The sequence below is a fragment of the Symphalangus syndactylus genome, chromosome 3 (assembly GCF_028878055.3).
Source record: "Symphalangus syndactylus isolate Jambi chromosome 3, NHGRI_mSymSyn1-v2.1_pri, whole genome shotgun sequence".
Lineage (NCBI taxonomy): Eukaryota > Metazoa > Chordata > Mammalia > Primates > Hylobatidae > Symphalangus > Symphalangus syndactylus.
Genome location: NC_072425.2, coordinates 128,410,717 through 128,422,967, shown reverse-complemented (window position 1 = coordinate 128,422,967; position 12,251 = coordinate 128,410,717). Strand labels below are relative to the sequence as shown.

The 12,251-nt window shown below is 42.3% G+C and overlaps 1 protein-coding gene across 1 annotated transcript in view; it reads left to right on the top strand.

The window, feature by feature from the left end:
• The window catches only part of BTG4 (BTG anti-proliferation factor 4), a 143,361-nt gene that overhangs the window by 114,276 nt on the left and 16,834 nt on the right, over positions 1 to 12,251 (top strand). The window lies entirely within an intron of this gene.

The following is a 12,251-nucleotide window of genomic DNA, read 5'->3' as shown; positions in this document are numbered from 1 at the left end:
CAAGTACCGCCTTTTTCGGCTGTGAGTAGGTCGATGGCACGGCGGTTTTGAAGGGTGACACCAGCTTGAGATGTGATTTGTCATTGGAGGTGGCTAGAGACTGAGCTGTTTCCTCAATGGCTGTCTGCATCTGGGTTTGGAAGTCTGAAAATTGGGATACGCTGTATCCTAAAGAGGTGGCTCCCAGTCCTGTATGCAGGGGCCAGGGATAGAGGAATTAATGGATTTGTATAAGGAGCCGTTACACCAAAAAAAAAAAAAGGCCGTCTGGAGCTGGAAAGTTGGGGGGGGGGGTGAGAGTTAGTTTGCATGTTACATTGTGGGGCGATGGGGGGTGGTAGCTGGTGTTGTAACAGGTAGGAATAGGGACACTGAGGTTGGCAAGGAGGGGGACATGGGAGATTACAAAGCCGGTGATCGGGGGGGAGGAGTTGCTTGTGTTTATGGAGCTAGATAGTGGAACCGCAGCAAGAGGGGGTTTGTTGATGTTTGCGCATAAGAAACAATCGGAAGTAGGGACCTGAGAGGTGTTGTGTTAATTTCGGCTAGAACCTGTTGGGAGTCAGTTTTTAGGGTATTTAATTCATAACACAGCTGGTCCAGGGACACTCATAGTTTTGGGGCCATTCAGTTTTACAGGCACTGCGGGATTGTTGGTGTGGAAAGCAAATGGCAAAGTGGAACATGCGGAAATAAGGGTCCTAACTGCTATCTATCATGGTGAGTTTAGGGAGGGGAGGGTCTACTGAGGATGCGTCGATGGAGCATCAGGTGTAACTGATGACATTGGTGTGTGACCTCCAGTTAGCGTTGTAGGTTTCTTTGAGGGTAAACAGGTAGTAGGGTTGTGAAGGGGGCCTGTTGGCGGAGGAGGGTCCGTAGAAGAAGATGTAAGAGGTGGAAAGCCAGAAGAGCGGGCTCAGAGCAGGCATGAGGGTGGCAGCTTATGCCTTAGGAATAGTAGGAAGGGAGGGCATTTTAGAAATGCGAACTTTGAGAGGGTTGTGGGGTATGGGCGTGCCTGGCTTTAGAGGGGTTTGTGGGTTCATGTTTAAGGAGAGACAGGCAGGAGGATGGCGGGATTGAGGGGTGCACATATTTGGAAAGTTATAGCAGAATCGTGCAGGAAGGAAACTAGGAGAGACAGTACGGCAAGGGGGAAGGGTTTGTAGACTTTTGTAGGTCAGGAGTTCCTTGAGTTGATGGGGGGAGGTAATGACAACAGCTGCCTTAAATGTTAATTTCTTTGACTCTTGAAGTAGTAGGTAGGCTGCAGCCAGGGCCTGAAGGCAGGGGGCCCACCCTCGCATGGTGGGGTCTAGTCGGCTGGCAGGGATGCAGAGCCTCCCATGGTGAGAGAGGAAGGGGTATATGTATATGGCGGCTGGCTGAACAGGGCGTCCCCTATTAGCCGATGGCCGTGTTGCGAGTCAGAACCTTCAAGCTGGTCATCACCAAAATGAAAGAACTGGTGGGCCTCTGTAAGGCCAAGGGCTGTGGGTTACCTGGTACCAGGATTTTTTGAGTGAGAGAAGGGAGGAAACCCAGGCCGGATGAGTGAGGAGGGAAAGGAGAAAACTCAGTTCCCTGCGGGCCGAGTTCGCTCTCAGAGTTGTTCGCATAGGAATGCAGCTGCCACCAAGGTGGGTCCGTGCATCTGACCTAGGACTCCAAGAGCCAAGCCATTGTGCTCATGTACATATAGAATGAAAGGTTGTTGTAAGTCTGGAAGATGTAGGGCTGGGGCTTTGAGTAGTGCCTGTTGGAGTGACAGGAAGGGCTGCTTGACTGTGGCCTCTACAGGCTCGGATAGGGTACCTCGGGAGAGATCATATAGGGGCTTTGCTAATAAAGAATAGTTGGGGATCCAAGTTCTAAAGTAGCCTTCTAGTCCTAAGAAGGAGAGTATCTCTTGTTTGGTTTTTGGGATGGGAAGACTTCTAATGAATAGGGAAGTGGTGTCTGTTTGGGAGGCAACTAGAGATGGACTGCATAAGAGGAGATCATCTACATATTGGAGGAGGTTTCACTGGGGAAGATTTAGTTGTTTTAAGTCTGAGGCAAGAGTTTGACCAAAGATATGGGGGCTATCTCTGAACTCTTGAGGGAGGACTGTCCATGTGAGTTGTGATTGTTGGGTGTCTGGGTCGGTCCAGGTGAAGGTGAAAAGGTCTTGTGACTGAGGGGAGAGGAGAATGGTGAAAAAGGCATCTTTAAGATCTATGACTGAGAAATGTGTGGCACTAGGAGGAATAGAGGATAAGAGCTGAGGTCTTGGACGAGGCGGAACATACCACTGGGTTTTTTTACTGCTAGAATGGGGTGTTAAATGGAGAATGGGTTGGCCTGAGGAACCCTTTTCTTAAGAGGTCTAAAATAATTGGTTGTAATCCTTTCAGGCTGGAAATGGGGAGAGGATATTGGGGTTGGCTGGGGAAGTGGTGTGGGTTTTTAAGGAATATTTGTATGGGAGGACAGAGTGCTAATGAGGGGGTGGTGGTGTCCCACACTATGGGGTTGACGCTGGCTGGGAGCGAAGGCAGAGTAGGAGCAGGAGTTTGATCTATGGAACTCGCCACCAAGGCAATGAGTGAGGTGGATTGTGGGAGGGTGATTGCGTTGAAGGTGATGGAGGTTTTAAATTTAGAGAGAATGTCTCTTCTTAACAAAGGGAGTGGGCATTGTGGCATGACTAGGAATCGATGGGAAAAGATGTGGCTGGAGAAAGTGCAGGAGAGGGGAGGAGTGGCTCTTGGACGTATGGTTTGGCCTCCGACCCCGACTATGGGAGATCCAAGGAGGGAAGTGGTGCCCCAAAATTCTCTTAAAACTGAGAAAGTAGCTCCGGTGTCTAGGAGAAAGGTGATGGGACGTCCATCCACTGTTAAAGAGACCCTGGGCTCCTGTGTGGTGATGATTTGTGTCGGGAAGGAAGTCCCAAGGCCCCATCAGTCTTGAATGGCCAATCCTAGAAGATCAGGATTTGGGATGGTGGCTGGCCTGGCCCCCCTTCGGGAGCCGGGGCAGTCTATGCCCCAATAGCCAGATTGGTGGCATTTAGGACGTGGCCAGTTGGGGGGCCTGGGATTTGGGCAGTCTCGGACCCAGTGCCCTTCCTTTCCACATTTGAAACAGGGCCCTGGGGGCTGACGTTGGAATGGATGGGCAGACAACAACTTATGGCCATGTGATTGAGGGGAGGCTTGAAGGGCTTGTGCCAGTAACTGGTACTTTTGCCTCTTTGCCTTCTCATCTCGATTGTGATACACCTTAAACACTGTCGCTAAGATCTTGGTTTGAGGGGTGAGGGGGCCTTTGTCCAGTTTTTTTAGTTTACCTTTGATATCAGGAAAACTCTGAGGAAAAAAATGGGACATGAGGAGTTGCCTACCGTCTGGGGTTTCAGGATCTATGTTGGTGTATTCTTGGAGTGCCTGTGTAAGGCAGTCTAGAAAAGTGGACGGGTTTTCATTTTTAAGCGTGGATGAGGTATTGGAATTCTTTGATATACTCCATTTTGGGTGTTATAATCCCACTTGGGCTCATGCTCAGGTACTGCCTGCGCTCCTAGCAGTAGGGCTGGGGTTGTTTGATGAACCTCATCTGCATAAGTTCGAGCTTGTTCCTAGACTCGCCTATGCTCCTTGGGGAGGAGGGTGTTAGAGAGCATGGAAGGTAAGGCTATAAGCTTAGATGAGGTAAGCAGAATTGGAAGTGTAGGAGCCTAGGCATTTTTCTATTTGTGATAAGTCAGCCATAGAAAAGGGGACGTGGACTCGGACAATACCTTCAGCTCCTGCTACCTCTCTAAGGGGGGCAAGGATGGGGGGGTGTGACTTTGAGTGAGTGGTGGGGGGGCTGAAGGCCGGGGCTGATGGGATAGGTGGTTGAGGGTGTGTGGGGGGGGCAGTGGGAGGCTGGGTGACTTCCAGTTGGGTGGTGGATGGAGGGTGCGGCGGAGGGTGGTGGTAGGGGGGGTTCGTCGGCTTGGTTGAAGTCAGGGGCAGAGGGAGAGGTTGGCGGTTTAAGAGTGGCAAGGAGCTGCTGCAGTTTGCAAGGGAGACAAAGGTTAGGTCTATCCCGTAGGAGAAAGAAGCCGTGGATATATGGGATCTCTACCCATTTTCCTGTTTGCTCACAATAATTGTAGAGATCCTGGAGAATGTTAGGATCGAGAGACCCATAAGTGGGCCATTTGCTTTGGTTGTCTAGGGGATATGTGGGCCAGTTTTGCTATTTGGGGTCTACTGTGGCCTTAGGGGCTTGAGGCGAGGCACTTTGTGGGGTCTCCTGCCTGCCTAGAGAGGTAGACCCCAGAGGGGAAGACTTACTGAGACGAGGCTGGTGTTGGGCAAACAGCTTGGCGAACAGGAGAATGAGCTAAGACCAGCCGGGGTCTGGACTGAGCCTGAAAGGGATCGGGGTCCCACCAAGGGGGGTGGGGAGTCCCGATCCGAGTCACGGCACCAATGAAAGGGGCCGGGTGGAGACCAAACTACACCGGTCATGGTCAAGAGATCTTTATTGGAGGTATCAAGCGGTACCAAGGAAGAGAAGAGAGAGAGGGCTGCTGGTTTGCTGGGTTTTATATCCCTTGGGCCTACGTGGATTGGGCTGGGGCGGGCCCAAGGGAAGGCAGGAGATGCTTCTGATTGGCCCTCCTTTGGCGGGTTCAGACAGTGCCCGGTCAAGGAGGGGAGAAGAACCCGGAACCGGCCCCATCTTAAGGTACGGTGCCATTTTAAGGTACCCCATGTTACCTAACAACTGTGATTAAAAGTAGTCAATATACTTGAAAAGCCCCTAAATATATTAATGTCATATCTATTAGTCTATTTGTATAGTAACCCAATTAGATCTTCCTAATCTACATTTTGAAAATTTTCTATGATGAATATGTAACACGTATTTTTCTTTTCTTTTGTTTGTTTGGTTTTTTTTTTTTTTTGAGATCAGGTCTCTGTCATCTAGGTTGGAGAGCAGTGGTGCAATCATAGCTCACTGCAGCCTTGACTCCCTGGCTTGAGTATCCTCTTGCCTCAGCCTCCTGAGTAGCTGAGACTACAGGTGCCTGGCTAATTTTTGATTTTTAGTAGAGAACGAGGTCTCGCTATGTTGCCCAGGCTGGCTTTGAATTCCTGAGCTCAAGGAATACTCCCACTTCGGCTTCCCAAAGTGCAGGGATTACAGGCATGAGCCACTGTGCCTGGCCTTCTCTTTCTAAAAAAATTTTTATCTTGAGGTAATTATAAATTCACATGCAGTTGTAAGAAATAACATAGATCCCATGCATTCTTTTACCTAGTTTTCCCCCTTGGTAACATTTTGCAAAACTTTAGTATAGTACCACAACCAGATATTGACATTGCTTCAGTCAAGATACAGAACACTTCCATCACCACAAGAATTCCTCTTGTTGCCCTTTTATAGTTGCACGCACTTCCTCCCACTCCCATCCCTTTCTTAACCCCTTGGCAACCACTAATCTTCCCCCTGTTCTTTTAATTTTGTCATCTCAAGAATCTTATAAATTAATCATACTGTAGGTAACCTTTTGGGATTGGCTCTTTTCACTAAGCATAGTTCTTTGGAGGTTCATCCAGGTTGCTGCATGTATTGGTAGTTTATTCCTTATTGTTGCTGAGTAGTATTCCATGGTATGGATACATCACAGTTTAGCCATTTACCTGTCAAAGAACAACTGAATTTTTTCTGGATATTAGGAATAAAGCTGCCACAAACATTTCTGTAGACAATGTGTGAACATAGGCATTTATTCCAGAGAAATAAAAACATATGGGTGCAATTAATGGGTCATATAGTAGTTGCATGCTTAGTTTTTAAAGAAACTGCCATTTTATGTTCCCATCAGCAATGTATGAGTGATTCAGCTTTTCCACACACTTATCAGTCTTTGGTATTGTCATAATTTTTTATTTCAGCCTTTCTGATGGGTGTGTAGGATATCTTATTATGGTTTTAATTTACATGACCCTCGTGGCTAGCGATATTGAACATGTTGTGCTCATTTGGCATCTGAATATCCTCTTTGATGAAATATCTATTTAAGTCTTCTGGCCATTTTCTAATTGAGTGTGTTGTTTGTTTATTTTTCCACTGAGTTTTGAGAGTATTTGATATATTTTAGACACTGGTCCTTTGTCAGATGTGTGGCTTGAAACTATTTTCTTCCAGTTTGTACCTTGTATTTTAAAAATTTCTTTATTTTTAATTATTATAGGTACATAATAGTTATATATGTGGAGTACATGTGATGTTTTGATACAGGCATATGATGTGTTATAAATCATGGTAATTGGGGTATTCATCACCTCAATCGTTGATCATTTCTTTGTGTTAGGAACATCCCAATTTCACTTTCAGTTATTTATTTATTTGTTTATTTTTGAGATGGAGTTTTGCTCTCGTTGCCCAGGCTGGAGTGCAATGGCACGATCTTGGCTCACTGCAACCTCTACCTTCCAGTATCAAGCGATTCTTTTGCCTCAGCCTCTCGAGTAGCATGTGCCCACCACCAGGCCTAGCTAATTTTTTTTTTTTTTGGTATTTTTAGTAGAGATGGGATTTCGCCATGTTGGCCAGGCTGGTCTCAAACTCCTGGCCTCATGTGATCCACTCACCTTGACCTCCAAAAGTGCTGGGATTATAGGCCTGAGCCACTGCACCTGGCCACTTTCAGTTATTTTAAAATGTACAGCAACTTATCGACTATGGTCATCCTATTGTATTACTAAGTACTAGATCTTAATTATTCTAACTGTATTTTTGTACCCACTAACAATCCCCACTCACCCAACCCCTGCCTGCTACCCTTCCCAGCTTCTGGTAACCAACCATTTTACTCTATTTACATGAGTTCAATTTTTTTTTCACTCCCACGTGTGAATGAGAACATATAATATTTGTCTTTCTATGCCTGCCTTATTTCACTTAATGTCCTCTAGTTCCATCCACGTTGTTGCAAATGACAGGATTTTACTCTTTTTTTATGAAGGATTTTGTTCTTCATAAATGATAGGATTTTATTCTTTTTTATGAAGGATTTTATTCTTTTATATGGTTGAATAATATTCCATTGTGTATATGTACCACATTTTCTTTATCCATTCATCTGTTGATGGATACTTAGGTTGATCCCATATGTTAGCTGTTGTCAATAGGGTTGCAATAAACATGGGAGTGCAGATATCTCTTCGATATACTGTTTTCCTTTCTTTTGGATATGTATCTAGCAGTGGGATTGCTGGATCATTATGGTAGTTCTATTTGTAGTTTTTTGAGGAACCTCCATACTGTTCTCCATAGTGGCTGTATGAGTTTGCATTCCCACCAACAGTGTATGAGGGTTCCCCTTTCTACATATCCTCACCAGCAACTGTTATTACTTGTCTTTTTGATGCAAGCCATTTTGATGGGGTGAGATGACATCTCATTGTAGTTTTGATTTGTGTTTCTCTGATTAGTGATGCTGAATATTTTTTTCATATACCTATTGGCCATTTGTTTGTCTTTTTTTTTTTTTTTCTTTGAGATGGAGTTTCACTCTTGTTGCCCAGGCTGGAGTGCAATGGGGTGATCTCAGTTCACCGCAACCTCTGCCTTCTGGGTTCAAGTGATTCTCCTGCCTCAGCCTCCCGAGTAGCTGGAATTACAGGCATGCACCACCACACCTGGCTAATTTTGTGTTTTTAGTAGAGATGGGGTTTTTCCATGTTGGTCAAACTGGTCTCGAACTCCCAACCTCAGGTGATCTGCCCACCTCAGCCTCCCAAGGTGCTGGAATTACAGGCTTGAGCCACCGTGCCTGGACTTGTTTGTCTTCTTTTAAGAAATCTATATTCAGTACCTTCTGAGCCAAATAAAAACAAAGAAAACAAAAGAAATGCCTATTTGGATTTTTTGTCCAAAAAAATTGAATTGTTTTTCCTATTGAGTGGTTTGAGCTTCTTACATATTCTAGTAGTTAATACCTGTCAGATGGGTAGTTTGTAAATGTGTTCTCCTATTCTGTGAGTTGTCTCTTCACTTTGTTGATTATTTCCTTTGCTGTGCAAAGCTTTTTAGCTAGATGTGATCTCATTCGTCCATTTTTGTTTCGGTTGCCTGTGATTTTGAGGTCTTCCCAAGAAACCTTTGCCCAGACCAATGTTCTAGAACATGTTCCCAATGTTTTCTTCTAGTGGTTTCATAGTTTCAGATCTTATATTTAAGTTCTTAATCCATCTTGACTTGATTTCTACATATGGCAAGAGATAGGGGTCTAGTTTCATTCTTTCGGGTATGGATATCCAGTTTTCCCACCACTATTTATTGATGAGACTGTCCCTAGTGTGTGTTCTTTGCACCTTTGTTGAAAATGAGTTGACTATAAATGCATGGACTTATTTCTGGGTTTTCTATTCTGTTCCATTGGTCAATGTGTGTGTTCTTATGCCAGGTACCATGCTGTTATGGTTACTATAGCTCTGTAGTATAATTTGAAGAAGTCAGATTATATAATTCCTTCAGTTTTGCTCCTTTTTGCTTAGGATGGCATTGGCTATTCTGGGTCATTTGTGATTCCATATACATTTTAGCATTTTTTTTCTATTTCTGTGAAGAATGTCATTGGTATTTTGATAGAGATCGCCTTGAATCTGTAGACTACTTTGGGTACCATGGACATTTTAACACGATTGATTCTTCCAGTCCATAAACATGGAATGTCTTTCCATTTTTTGTGTGCTCTTCAATTTCTTTCATCAATACTTTATAGTTTTCATTGTGGGTATCATTCACTTTTTTGGTTAAGCTTATTCCTAGGTATTTTATTTGTAGCTATTGTAAATGGGATTAGCTTCTTGGTTTCTTTTTCAGATTGTTTACTGTTCACATATAGAAATGATACTGATTTTTGTATGTTGATTTTTATATCCTGCAACTTTACTGAATTTATTTTTCAGTTCCAATAGATTTTTGGTGTGGAGTGTTCAGGTTTTTCTAAATATAAGATTATATTGTCTGCAAAGAAGGATAATTTGACTTCTTCCTTTCCAATTTGGATACCCTTTATTTCTTTCTCTCATTTAGTTGTTCTGGCTAGGGCTTCCAGTACCATGTTGAACAAAAGCGGTGAAAGTGGGCATCCTTGTCTTGTTCCAGATCTTAGAGAAAAGGCTTTCAGTTTTCCCATTCAGTATGATCCTAGCTGTGGGTTTGTCATATGTGGCTTTTATGATTTTGAGGTATGTTCCTTCTATACCCAATTTGTTGAGTATTTTAAACATGAAGGTATGATGAATTTTGAGTGCTTTTTCAGCATCGATCAAAATTATCCTATGACCATTTGACCCAGGAATCTCATTGCTGGGCATATGCCCAAAGGAATATAAATCATTCTATTATAAAGATACATGCACGTGTATGTTTATTGCAGCACTATTCACAATAGCAAAGACATGGAACCAACCTAAATGCCCATTAATGATAGTCTGGGTAAAGAAAATATGGTACATATATACTATGGAATACTACACGGCCATAAAAAGGAAAGACCATGTTTTTTCCAGGGACGTGGATAGAGCTGGAAGCCATTATCCTTAGCAAACTGACACAGAAGCAGAAAGTCAAGCACTGCATGTTCTTACTCATAAGTTGGAGCTGAACAATGAGAACACATGGACACGGGGAAGGGAACAACACATACTGGGGCCTGTCAGGGAGGAGGTGGGGGGAGGGAGAGCATCAGGATAAAGAGCTAATGCATAGGGGGCTTAATACTTAGGTAATGGGTTGATAGGTGCAGCAAACCACCATGGCACATGTTTACCTATGTAAAAACCTGCACATCCTGCACATGTATCACCAAACTTGAAATAAAATAAAATTATTTTAAAAAATCAATGAAAAACATATGGTTTTTGTCTTTGATTCTCTTGATGTGATGTATCACATTATTTTTTGCATATGTTTAACTATCCTTGCATCCCTGGGATGAATCCCACATGATCATGATCATGATGAATACTTTTTTAATGTGCTATTGAATTCAGTTTGCTGGTATTTCACTGAGGATTTTTGCATCTATATTCATCAGAGATACTGCCCTGTAGTTTTCTTTTTTCTGTTGTATCTTTGTCTGGGTTTGATATCAGAGTAATACTGCCCTCATAGTATGGGTTTGGAAGTGTTACCTTCTGCTCAATTTTTTAGCCCAATTTTTTAGAATAGTATAAATAGTATGTATGTATGTATGTATGTATGTATTTATTTATTTATTTGGAGACAGGGTCTTACTCTGCCGCCTAGGCTGGAGTGCTGTGTTGTGATCTCGGCTCACTGCAATCTCTGCCTCCCAGGCTCAAGCAGTCCTCCTGCCTCAGCTTCCTGGGTGCTGTGACTACAGGTGTACACAACCATGTCTCATTAATTATTGAGTTTTTGTAGAGATAGGGTTTCACCATGTTGCCCAGGCTGGTTCTTGAACTCCTGGGCTCAAGTGATCCACTCACCTTGGCCTTACAAATTGCTGGGATTACAGGCATCATAGTTCTTTAAATGTTTGGTAGAATTCAGCAGTGAAGCCTTGGTCCTGGGCTTTTCTTTGATAGAAGCCGTAGTAAAAAGCTTTCTATCTCATTACTTGTTATTTGTCTATTCAGGTTTTGGATCTCCTCAGGTTTCAATCTTGACAGGTTGTATGTCTAAGAATTTATCCATTTCTTCTAGGTTTTCCAATTTATCAATGCATAGTTGTTCTTCTGTGGTATCAGTTGTAATGTCTCCCTTTTCATCTCTGGTTTTGTTTATTTGGTTCTTCTCTCTTTTTTCCTTTTTAGCTATCTCCTACAGGAAAGATCTTTTTTCTTAGTCTGGCTAAAGTTTTGTCAATTTTGTTTATCTTTTCAAAAAACCAACTTTTCATTTTGTCCTTTTGTATTTTTTTTTAAAGTCTCAATTTCATTCACTTCTCTGATCTTTCATTTCTTCTACTAGTTTTTGAGTTTGGTTTGCTCTTGCTTTTCTAGTTCTTCAAGGATGCATTGTTAGAGTGTTTATTTGAAGTTTTTCTTATTTTTTGATGGAGGCATTTATTGCTATAAACTAGCACTCCTAGTACTGCTTTTGCTGTATTCCATTGGTTTTGGAATGTTGTATTTCATTTGTTTCAATACATTTTTATATTTTCTTAATTTCTTCATTGACCTCATGGTCGGTTAGGAGCATATTTTAAAATTTCCATGTGTTTGTATAGTTTCCAAAGTTCCTTTTGTTATTGATTTCTAGTTTTATTCCATTGTGGTTGGAAAAAGTAGTTGATATGATTTCATTTTTTAAAAAATTTTTGAGACTTGTTGTGTGGCCTAACATATGGTCTGTCCTTGAGAATGTTCCATATGCTGAGGAGAAGAATGGGTATTCTGCAGCTGTTGGATAAAATGTTCTGTAAATGTCTGTTAGGTCCTTTTGGTGTACAGTACAGATTAAGTCCAGTGTTTCTTTGATTTTTTGTTGGGGTCATCTGTCCAATAGTGAAAGTGGCGTGTTGAAACTCCCAGATATTATTGTATTGAGGTCCATCTCTCTTTGGCTCCAGTAATATTTTCTTTATAAATCCGGGTGCTCCAGTGTTGGGTCTATATATATTTATAATTGTTATATCCTTTTGTTGAATTGACCCCCTTATCATTCTATAATGACCTCCTTTGTCTCTTTTACAGTTTTTGTCTTGAAATCTATTTTATCTGATAACTGTAGCTTCTCCTGCTTTTTTGGTTTCCATTTGCATAGAATATCTTTTTCAGTCTATGTGTGCCTTTATAGGTGATATGAGTTTCTTGCAGGCAGCATGTAGTTGGGTGTTTTAAAAATTCCATTCAGCCACTGTATGCCTTTTGATTGATGAATTCAGTCCATTTAAATTTCGGTGTTGTTATTGATAGGTAAGAACTTACTACTGCCATTTTATTTGTTTTCTGGTTGTTTTGTTGGTCCTCTTTCCTTCCTGTCTTCCTTTGTGTAAAAGTGATTCCCTCTGACAGTATGTCTTAATTTCCTTTTTTTGTGTGTGTATCTCTTATAGGTTTTTGCTTTGCCATTATCATGAAGCTCGCAAATAGTATTTATTAACCAATTATTTAAAAATGGTGACAACTGTGATTACAAAGAAAAGCAAAGCAAAGATAAAATTAAAACACTACACTTGAACTCCGTCTCCTCCCTACCCTCTGCTTTGACTTTTTGTTCTCTTT